This window comes from Triticum dicoccoides, chromosome 6B (assembly GCF_002162155.2).
Source record: "Triticum dicoccoides isolate Atlit2015 ecotype Zavitan chromosome 6B, WEW_v2.0, whole genome shotgun sequence".
Classification (NCBI taxonomy): Eukaryota; Viridiplantae; Streptophyta; class Magnoliopsida; order Poales; family Poaceae; genus Triticum; species Triticum dicoccoides.
The window spans coordinates 688,846,204-688,855,635 of NC_041391.1; the positions used below are offsets into that span (position 1 = coordinate 688,846,204).

Here is a 9,432-nt window from a genome sequence, read left to right on the forward strand (position 1 = left end):
GGAGGTTCGCAGGGACAGGAGCCGGGGCATCCCGCGGCAGAGGCGAGGGCGGGGCATCCCCTAGCCGTGGAGGAGACGAGGCGGCGGGGAGACCGGCGGCCGGGGAGGGGGGATCCACCACAGGCGGCATTTCCCCCTCCGCGGGCGCCGCCGGCGCATCAGGGGGGGCGCCGAGGGGCAGGGCCACCGAGTCCCTCTCCGTAGGAGGGGACGAGGCGGGGGAGCGCGGGGAGGAGGCCGGGCAGACCACCATGCCCACACTGGAGATGTCGCTCCCCTCGGAGGGAGACGCCGCCGCGAGCAAAGGGCCACCCAGCGGAGGGAGAGGAGCGGCCTGGCGGCCCTTGCCCCCCGCGGCAGGTGGAGGAGGCGAGGGGGAAGGGGAGCGGGAGTCCTCGAACGCCCCCTCCTCATCCGAGCGGTGGGACCGGGAGCGGTGACGGCCGTGGTAGTCCCCACCGGCCCCCGGGTTGCCACCTGGGGGGCCGGCGTCGAAGGAGCGGGGGCGCCCAACGTGGTTGGGAGGCTCGGGGGCGAACCTGAGATCGAAGCCCTGGTCGTTGAAGAAGACGCGGACTGAGGTGCGAAGCTTGAAGGAGTCGAGGCACTTGACCTTGACCCGGACCTCCTCTTCCTTGCGAATAGAGAGCTCGTGTGTCACTACCCCGCCGAGGATATATACAGTTCACAGAGTGATCGTGTGTCACTACCAGGGTCGATCGTGGGACCGTGCCCCACTACTCACGCGCGGGCACTGACCAAAGGGCGTGCCACATACACGGATTATACATAGGTATACTACGTACACTCTAACCCCCCGCAGTCTTGACATCGGCCGGCGCGACGCAAAGACGGCCCGGAACTGAGGACCATGACCAGTCCACCGGCGTCCGCGTGCTCCGGCGTGGGTGCCGCTGCGTGTTCTGCGTCTCCATGATAAGCACACTGGGCTCAAGACGATCCAGCAAGGCCTATCAGGGAAGGTCTGAAAAAATAGAGAGAAGGGAAGGGGCGGGAGCTAGGACGAGCTGTTCATGGCAATTATAGCGAAAAGACGACGAGGAAAAAGAATGATAAAACGAGTGGATGTTGCTGGGGACAGAGACAAAAGGCGGTCGGGGCCCACCAACATGTGCGTCATGGGTGGGAAAAGGCATTTACTTTCGCCTTCCGTTCACAGCGCGTATCTCGACCGCTCAAATCTATCCATGATGCATGTGACAAAGATGAGAAGGGCATCGCTAGGATCCAGGCTAGTCTTGTCCAGTAGTAGGTGACGCTGTTGGCTAGTCTTGTCCGGTAGTAGGTGACGCTGTTGCTAGATTTGCTTTACCCCTCAGGTTGTGGAATTAATTCATGTGATTATCTTTCTATCCTATGTTGTTGGAAGTAATTTAAACGTCACAAAATTAAAATACCATGTTATTAAAATTGTTCTCAAAGAATGTTCTTTAAATAGTTTTAACAGATTTGCTATTTCACATTTAGATGTGAAATAGTTATCTCACATCTAAGTCTCTCACCATTGGATTGTTGTCTTTAGAATTCGTCCGCAGGTTGACGTCGCGGTTGTCTTGCGTCGTGCTTGTCTCGCTGGCCGGCCCTTGTTTACTACGCAGCAATTGTATTTCAGGGTGTTGCCTTGTCCCGCACCGGGCCTGCTTTTTACGTGGGCTGCAACACAGGATGGATGGATCGTTGTTCACGAACTAAAGAGATCGCGCCGGGTGGATGCATTGAGTGGTGTTGTCCATGTGATTTTTTATTTTTTATCACGTCTAGTATTTCTTGATTGAGACAAAATACTGTATATTTAAATCGGTAACAACGGAGGTACATTCTAGTTGTGGTTCCGGTTGTGTTTTGTGCAGACTTTTTTTGTGTGTGTTTCAGTTCTGACACAATAATTTTTGCATCATACAAATGAATTTGTGTGGTTCAGTTATGACCCCAATTTTATTTTTCATTTTTTGAGTGTTTTGTATACATTTTAATGTCTTTTTGTTTGTAAATACTGTTAGCAACGTTTTTAGTTCTTTTTAGTTCTTTTTAGTTTTTCTTTATTTTCTCTATTTTTCTATCCATTTTTTCTTTTGGTTTATTCTTTTTGTGTCTGTTTTTTATTTCTTTATTTCACTTTCATTTTGTCCTTTATTTATTTATTTTTAAATTTTGAATAGGAATTTTTAATATTTTTGTAAAAATACTTTTTATAAAATTTTGTGCACACCTTTTTAAATTTGTGAATATTTTTGTGGAAATAGTGCCTCATCTATGTTTGTCGTCGTTTGATTTTTTTTTTCAATATTCATGCAAGCACTCGGTTTCCTATCTCAATGGATTTAATTTTTGTAATTTTGTTTTTTTTTCACCCTCAAGTCCATCCTCAACTCGCAACTGAGGACCAGTTGCAAGTTCAGCTTCGACTCACAACTGGAGCCCGATCTATTTTTGTCCCAACTGCAAGTCCATCCTCGACTCGCAACTGGGGCCCGACTTTTTTTGTCCAAGACCATCGACTTCCTACTGGGGCCCGACCTTTTTTTCCTAACTGATAGTACACCCTCGACTCAACTGGGGTTCAACCTTTTTTGTCCCAGTTGCAAGTCTATCTTCGACTCGCAATTGAGCCCAATCTTGTTTGTCCCAATTGCAAGTCCACCATTGACTCGCAACTGGTGTTGAACCTTTTTTTTGTCTCAGTTGCAAGTCCATCCTCGACTCACAACTCGGACCCAACATTTTTTTGTCTGAGTTGCAAGTCCATCCTCGACTCACAACTAGGGGTTAACCTCTTTTGTTCTAGTTGCAAGTCTATCATCGACTAGCAACTGGGACCAATCTTTGTTGTCCTAGTTGCAAGTTCACCCTTGACTCGCAACTGGGGTCGAACCTTTTTTTGTCTTAGTTGCAAGTTCACCGTCGACCCGCAATTCGGACCAACACTTTTTTTGTTGGAGTTGCAAGTCCACCCTTGACTCGTAACTGGGGGTCAACCTTTTTTGTCCCAGTTGACTGGGCCCAATCTCTTTTTGTCCTAGTTGCAAGTCCACCCTCGACTCGCAATTGGTGCCGAAATTTTTTTTTTGTCTCCGTTGCAAGTCCACCCTCGACTCGCAACTCAGACCCAACACTTTTTTGTCTGAGTTGCAAGTCCACCCTCGACTCACAACTGGGGGTTAACCTTTTTTGTTCCAGTTGCAAGTCTATCATCGACTCGCAACTGGGCCCAGGGCCGGACCTTTTTTTGTCTTAGTTGCAATTCCACCCTCGACTCGTAACTCGGACCCAACACTTCTTTTCTCGGAGTTGCAAGTCCACCCTCGACTCGTATCTGGGGCCCAACCTTTTTTTCCAGTTGCAACCCCACCCTCGACTTGCAACTAGGGTCCGACCTTCTTTTTGTCCCAGTTGCAAGTCCATCCTCAACTCACAAATGGGGCCCAACTTTTTTTTACCAAATGCATGTCCATCCTCAACTCACAACTGGGGTCTGACTTTTTTTGTCCCAGTTGCAATCCCACCCTCGACTTGCAACCGTGGCCCCGACCTTTTTGTCCCAGTTGCAAGTCCAGCCTCAACTTGCAACCAGGGCTGGTCTTTTTTTGTCCTAATTGCAAGTCCATCCTCGACTCGCAACTGGGCACGTAGTTAGTGCTGTCTCACTCGTAAGTCCATCCCTCGACTCGCAACCGGGCCCATAGGTGTTCTTGTCTTGACAGTTGCAAGTCCACCCTCGACTCACAACTGGGCGTGTAGTAAGTGTTATTTCACTTGCAAGTCCATCCCTCGACTCGCAACTGGGCCCATAGGTGTTATTGTCTTCTTGGTAGCAAGCCCACCCCTTGACTCGCAACTGGCATTTATACCTTCCCAACCTCGTTGCAAGACCATCGACTTCCAAGTGGGCCCATAAATGTTGTTGTCGTCTCGGTTGAAAACCCACCCCTCAAATCTCCTATACACCACTCACTACGGCAAAATGACGATGTTTTGTACAGGGCGAGAAGCGAGCAAATTGCAGATGGCTCGGCCCAAGTAGCTAGGATCCATTTTGTTTTTCTTCCTGGTTTTTCCTTGTTTATTCCTTTTTCTTTTTTCTTCAGTAGCTTTCCTTTCTTTTTAACTTTTTTTGTTTTGAAAATATTGCTTTTTATTCTTCATTTTCTTCATTTTTCGTTTCAAAAAGTGTTTGGAATTTGAAAAAAAATCTTTGTTTTTCAAAAAGTGTTTGGGTTTTTCCAAAAAATGTTAAAAATAGCAAATTAAGATCACGGTTTTCAAAAAATCCTCACAGGTTTAAAAAATGTTTCTGCTTTACAAAAATACTCGAACTTTTGAACAATTTTCCCTTTTTAAAATTTATTCACTAATGCTAATCATATCTAAGTAACTCTTAAGCTTTACACGTAATGGACTAGGGGTGACATCATCTTAGATGAGCCCTAGTCACAAAAACTATTCGAAATCTTAAAAAATATTTGTTTTTTCATAAATATCCGTCATTTCAAAATTCACAATTTGCTAAAAAGTTGTTGTTTTTTTCAAAAAATAATTGCTAATCTGAGACGCACTACTATGTTATTAAAGGTTTCCTGCTTATAGTATGGCAGTACCATCTATGCGTCGTACTGGTAGGATTTAGTGCTCCTCGGTATGAGATCCGAGTTCGATTCCTCATGATAGCGTTGTGCGTGTCTTGTCTTTTTTGTCGCCTTAAAACAAAGATAAAGACACGAGCAAATAATAGAACGATCTCGTGGGCTCGTCTGCGTGTCTTTTTGGGGTCGCACTAAAAAATCAAAGGAAAAGAAACAAACAAATAATAGAAGAACCTGGTGGATTAGTCTAATGATATGGGATGATGTCATAGTTGTGATATAGTCGGACCCTCTAGATGTGATATAGTCGGACCCTCTAGTTTTAAATAGAACCAAACATTGTTAAACTGGTATCTGGACTTTGCCATGACAAATAGAAGAACTTTTGAAAAACTCTAGCATAGCTCGCAAATTTTGAACAATATGTAGAGAACTTTTTAACCATATTTTTGGAACTTTGGCCAAAACTCAAAGAACTTTTCAATTTTTATTGGTTTATTCAAAAGTCCTCCTGATTTTCATGCCAAAGTTCAGGCACATCCTTCATAAATCGAGTATTTAACCAAAAACTACCACAATTCGCGGAAACGTGACAGAAGACTACCACTTTACGATTTTGTCCCGAAAACTACCACTTTTTTATTAATCCGTGACAAAAAACTACCAAGTGTGAAAACTGCTCGCTTTGCTTGGGTTAAACGCGAATCTGACTGCCCGACCCCACACATAAACGGGCTAAAAATGCAATCGGGTCCCTAGTTTGTCTTCAAAAAAGCAATCGGGTCCTCCGCCTCATTCTCCTCCTCGTCGCCGGCCTCCTCCTTCCCCAGCCGCTTGCCGCCGACGGACTGGAACGGCTGCTGCTGCGGCGAGTCCACGTCGTTGTCGAGGCCCGGCGGCGGGTGGTCGTCCTAGATAAGCAAGCATCTGTCGGCGCCCGTCTCGATGAGCCGGCCGCGGGAAGCGAGAACGGCCAAGAGGCCGGTTGACCGCCCCCGCGTGTGGAAGAAGCTCGCCGGCGAGGGCACGGCCACGGTGGGAGGCGCCGCGGCGGAGGCCAAGAAAGAACTCTCCCTCGCCCCGCCAGTGCCCTGCTCCAGCATCGCCGCCGGATGCCTCAAGCTCCAGATCCGGCCGACCTCGCCGCTCCCCTCGGCCTCCCGCAGCTGCCTGTTGCCGGCCATCACCATGGTTCGAGGAGCCCGAGCCTTCATCTGCTCCTCTCGCCCTGCGCCGGCCTCCATCAGCACCCATGGCCGTCGCTTGCTAGTCACCACCACAGCCGCCGCGCCCCTGCTTGCTGCTTCGACTTCATGCCCGAGCTTCGTTTTCGTCATGGACGTGGGGTAGCAGCACGGTGAAGTGTTTGACGAAATGCCAAAGAGAGAGGAGGAAGAAGATTAATACTGACAGGTGGGCCCATCCTGTCAGAAAGGTGTTTAGAAGAGGCGAATCGGGCATTTTCCCGACATGGTAGTTTTTAGTCAAAGATTAGACAAAAAGTGATAGTTTTCGGAACAAAATCGTAAAGTGGTAGCTTTCTGTCACGTTTCCGCGAATTGTGGTAGTTTTTGGTTAAATACTCTCATAAATCTGACAAAGCCTTCATAAAAATTGCATGCGCGTGATTTTTTGGTAAGGTTAATTATCCCACACTAACTAGTGATGTTATCCCGCAAAAAAAGTAACTAGCAACGTTAATTATCCACGCCAGATATAATTATAAGGTTGGCCTGCCACTAAACAGAAGCATGGGAAGGAAAAGTGCGCAGAGCATGCACATGACCTAGCTAGAGAAACGAATCTACTAGCCTGTGGCTGGTGCATAGCTGACAAAACGGTGGACCTAACTGATTGGACAGTATGCATGATGTACGGCTCAGATTCGCGCTGCATACGGAACGCGAACGTAAAAAAACCGCGTCCCCAATGGATGCGTATGAGACGCTGCGCGAGCGACTGGCGCGACGCGCGGCCGCTCAGCAGGTTACCCCCACTATGGCCAGCTTCAGCGCGTGGCGGTGCTGGGGTGCCGAGACAGGTGCGGCAACATCACCATCCCCTACCCCTTTGGCATCGGCGCAGGCTGCTACCATGACGACGGCCAGCAGGACTTCCAGCTCGAGTGCGACGACTCCTGCCTCGGCAGCTCCCCGCCGTGCCTCACCGTGTTCGGTTACAACCACAGCCTCGGGACCCTCTCCCTCGCGTCTGGCGAGGCACGCGTCTACCTCAATGCAACACGTCACTGCTACAACTCTAAGGGGGGTTCGTCGGGCGGAACACCAACAAGGCGTACATGTCCCTCTTAGGCACCCCCTACCCTCTTCTCGTCCACCAAGAATCGCCTTGCCGCGCTCAGCTGCCCAACCTCGGCTACTTCGTCCCACGACGACAGCTACTACGTCAGCGGCTGCATGTCCGTGTGCCGGCCGGCCTAGTACGCCCTGACGGGCCCGTGCACCGGCGCCGGGTGCTGCCAGAGCACGATACCGCTCAGGATTAGTTTCTACGAGCCTACCATTCGCGACTTTCTGCAGGGGAAGAGAACTTCTCCTTCTACACCAACAGCATGCCATGCCGCTACATATTCCTCGTCGAGGCGGACTGGTTCAGCTACAGCGACCGGTTCTTCCTCAACCGCACCGACGAATTCACTGTGCCCCTCGTGCTCGACTGGGCCGTCAGCCGCAACGTTGGGAACTGCAGCGCTGGCAGGCGCAACGCCACCGACTTCGCCTGCCGGAGCACGCACAGTGAGTGCTTGGACGCCACCAATGGCCCTGGGTACCGGTGCAACTGCTCCAAGGGATACGGCGGTAACCCCTACCTCGACGGTGGATGCACAGGTATATGTCCCGATTCCTGAGTTCTGACACGAGCCACAAAATACCCGCAAAAATTAATGTTGAAATCTTGTCTTCTATTACTACCTCTGTCTAGGTGAATAAGTCATTCACTTAGTTCTAGGTTATCGATTTGAGAAATTAAATATGTTTTATATGTCATGAAAAGTATATCACTAGATGTCTACACGGATGTAGTTTCTAAATATGTATTTTTTGTCACATATAATATATATTTAGATAGTTAAATCGTCAACCTAGAACTACGCAAATGACTTATTCACCGAGACGGAGGTAGTACTACAGTTGCGATCTGTCTAATCAAATGTTGAAATTGCCTTGCAAACTGAATACATCAATGAGTGCCAACTAAGAACGTCTCTAGTCGATTCTCACAACTTAGACTGCTCGTAGTTAAAACTTAGAAGTATCATACATTAATATCATAAATGTGACATATGATACTACCTTAAAGGCTTAAACTGCAAAAATGACTTGCATTAAATTACCGAGGAAGTAGCTTTTTTATTTCATCTTAGAGCTTGTGCAATGGTTGTTGTTTCATATGCATACAATGATACAACCTTACTTTCTCTCTTCACTTATTACATGCCATGTCATAAACAAAATCTATGTGAAAATTTTAACAACAACCATCTCATGACTATTTGAGATGCCGATAGATTCAAATACATATCTCCAAAGAAGTGCAGATTTTCAAACCCAGAGGGTAGGCGACCTGGTGTCCGTTGGATCCGGGCCATGCGCAGAACTAATCTACTCCTACTTGAACATAGCATGTAGACTAACATTTTTTGGTTTTGTCTTTGCATGCGTTTTGTCGGCCCGTGAACCTGGTAGTAGAACAGAGCAAGTGTGTGCGTGCGTTTTCTGAATTTATTTGCATATATAGACGCCGCGGGTCAGACACTAGGTAGTAGAACAAAGGAAGTCGGTTTGTACATGCTTTTGCATGTTCAGTTTCGGCAGATAAATTCAAAAGTATGATATGATGTTCAGTTTCGACAATTTGATAGTAGGTTCAGTTTGATTGCCCCATTTTAGGTCAGCTGTTGGAGACGGCGTCTTGTTGTGCCAAAAAAAAAGTTGTTTTCGTGCCTAAATTTTTTACAACACCTTGTCAGTACTAGGAAAAAGCCTGGTAGCAGCGTGGGGTAAAGGACTAGTAGCCACCCCACGCTACTACTACGTCTCCTAGTAGTAACGCCGGTGTCACCCGCGCTACTACTAGTTATCTGTAGCGCGGGTCAGTTACCCCGCGCTACTACTAACTAATTAGGAATAAAAAAATCCATCCATGGATGCTGCTGCTGTTAGGCGTCATCATCCTCTCCATCTATGGCTAATGCTGGTCCTAGAGGGGATGAAAAGTCGTCCATGGTGATAGTGCTTCCGCACCCAACTTATCCCCACACCTCTCCTTTGCTGCTTCTACAAAAGAAGAGAAAAAGATTGGGAGAGAGAGAGAGAGAGAGAGAGGAGTAGGAGGAGCAACTCGCCAGTGGCCGCCGGAGTTGGAGCCGACACCCGAAACCCTAGACGACGCCCGATGACCTGCTACTACTTTTCCTGGGACCTCATGTCCTCACGAGGCATTGTGCTGGCAAGGAAGTGCAAGTGGTTGCATCCATGACGGATCTGGCAATCGCCATGGACGACGCTCCGCTGGATCTCCTTCTCCTTCCAGCAGCGGAGAAGGAGGAGGAAGGAGGGGGAGGGAAGGGGGTTGCAGTGGGAGAGGAGGTCGCCGAATTTGGGGGAGACGCCAAGGTGCGAGGGCGGTAGTGGCAGTGGGTAAGGAAGGGCATCGTGGGTGGGAGAGAGAAGGGGAATCGAGACTGTGTGGGTTTGGGCCTCCGCGCACTATGTGTACACCTGTGTTGGTTGATCGATAGTAGTAGCGTCGGGTTTATATTCCACGCTACTACTATGGCCTGTCCCGAGGGGTATGGTGGAGACCACTT

At 48.5% G+C, this 9,432-nt stretch overlaps 1 pseudogene; it reads left to right on the forward strand.

Annotated features, from left to right (window-relative positions):
* Positions 1–7,018: 7,018 nt before the first annotated feature.
* The window catches only part of LOC119321512, a 4,767-nt pseudogene continuing 2,353 nt past the window's right edge, over positions 7,019–9,432 (forward strand).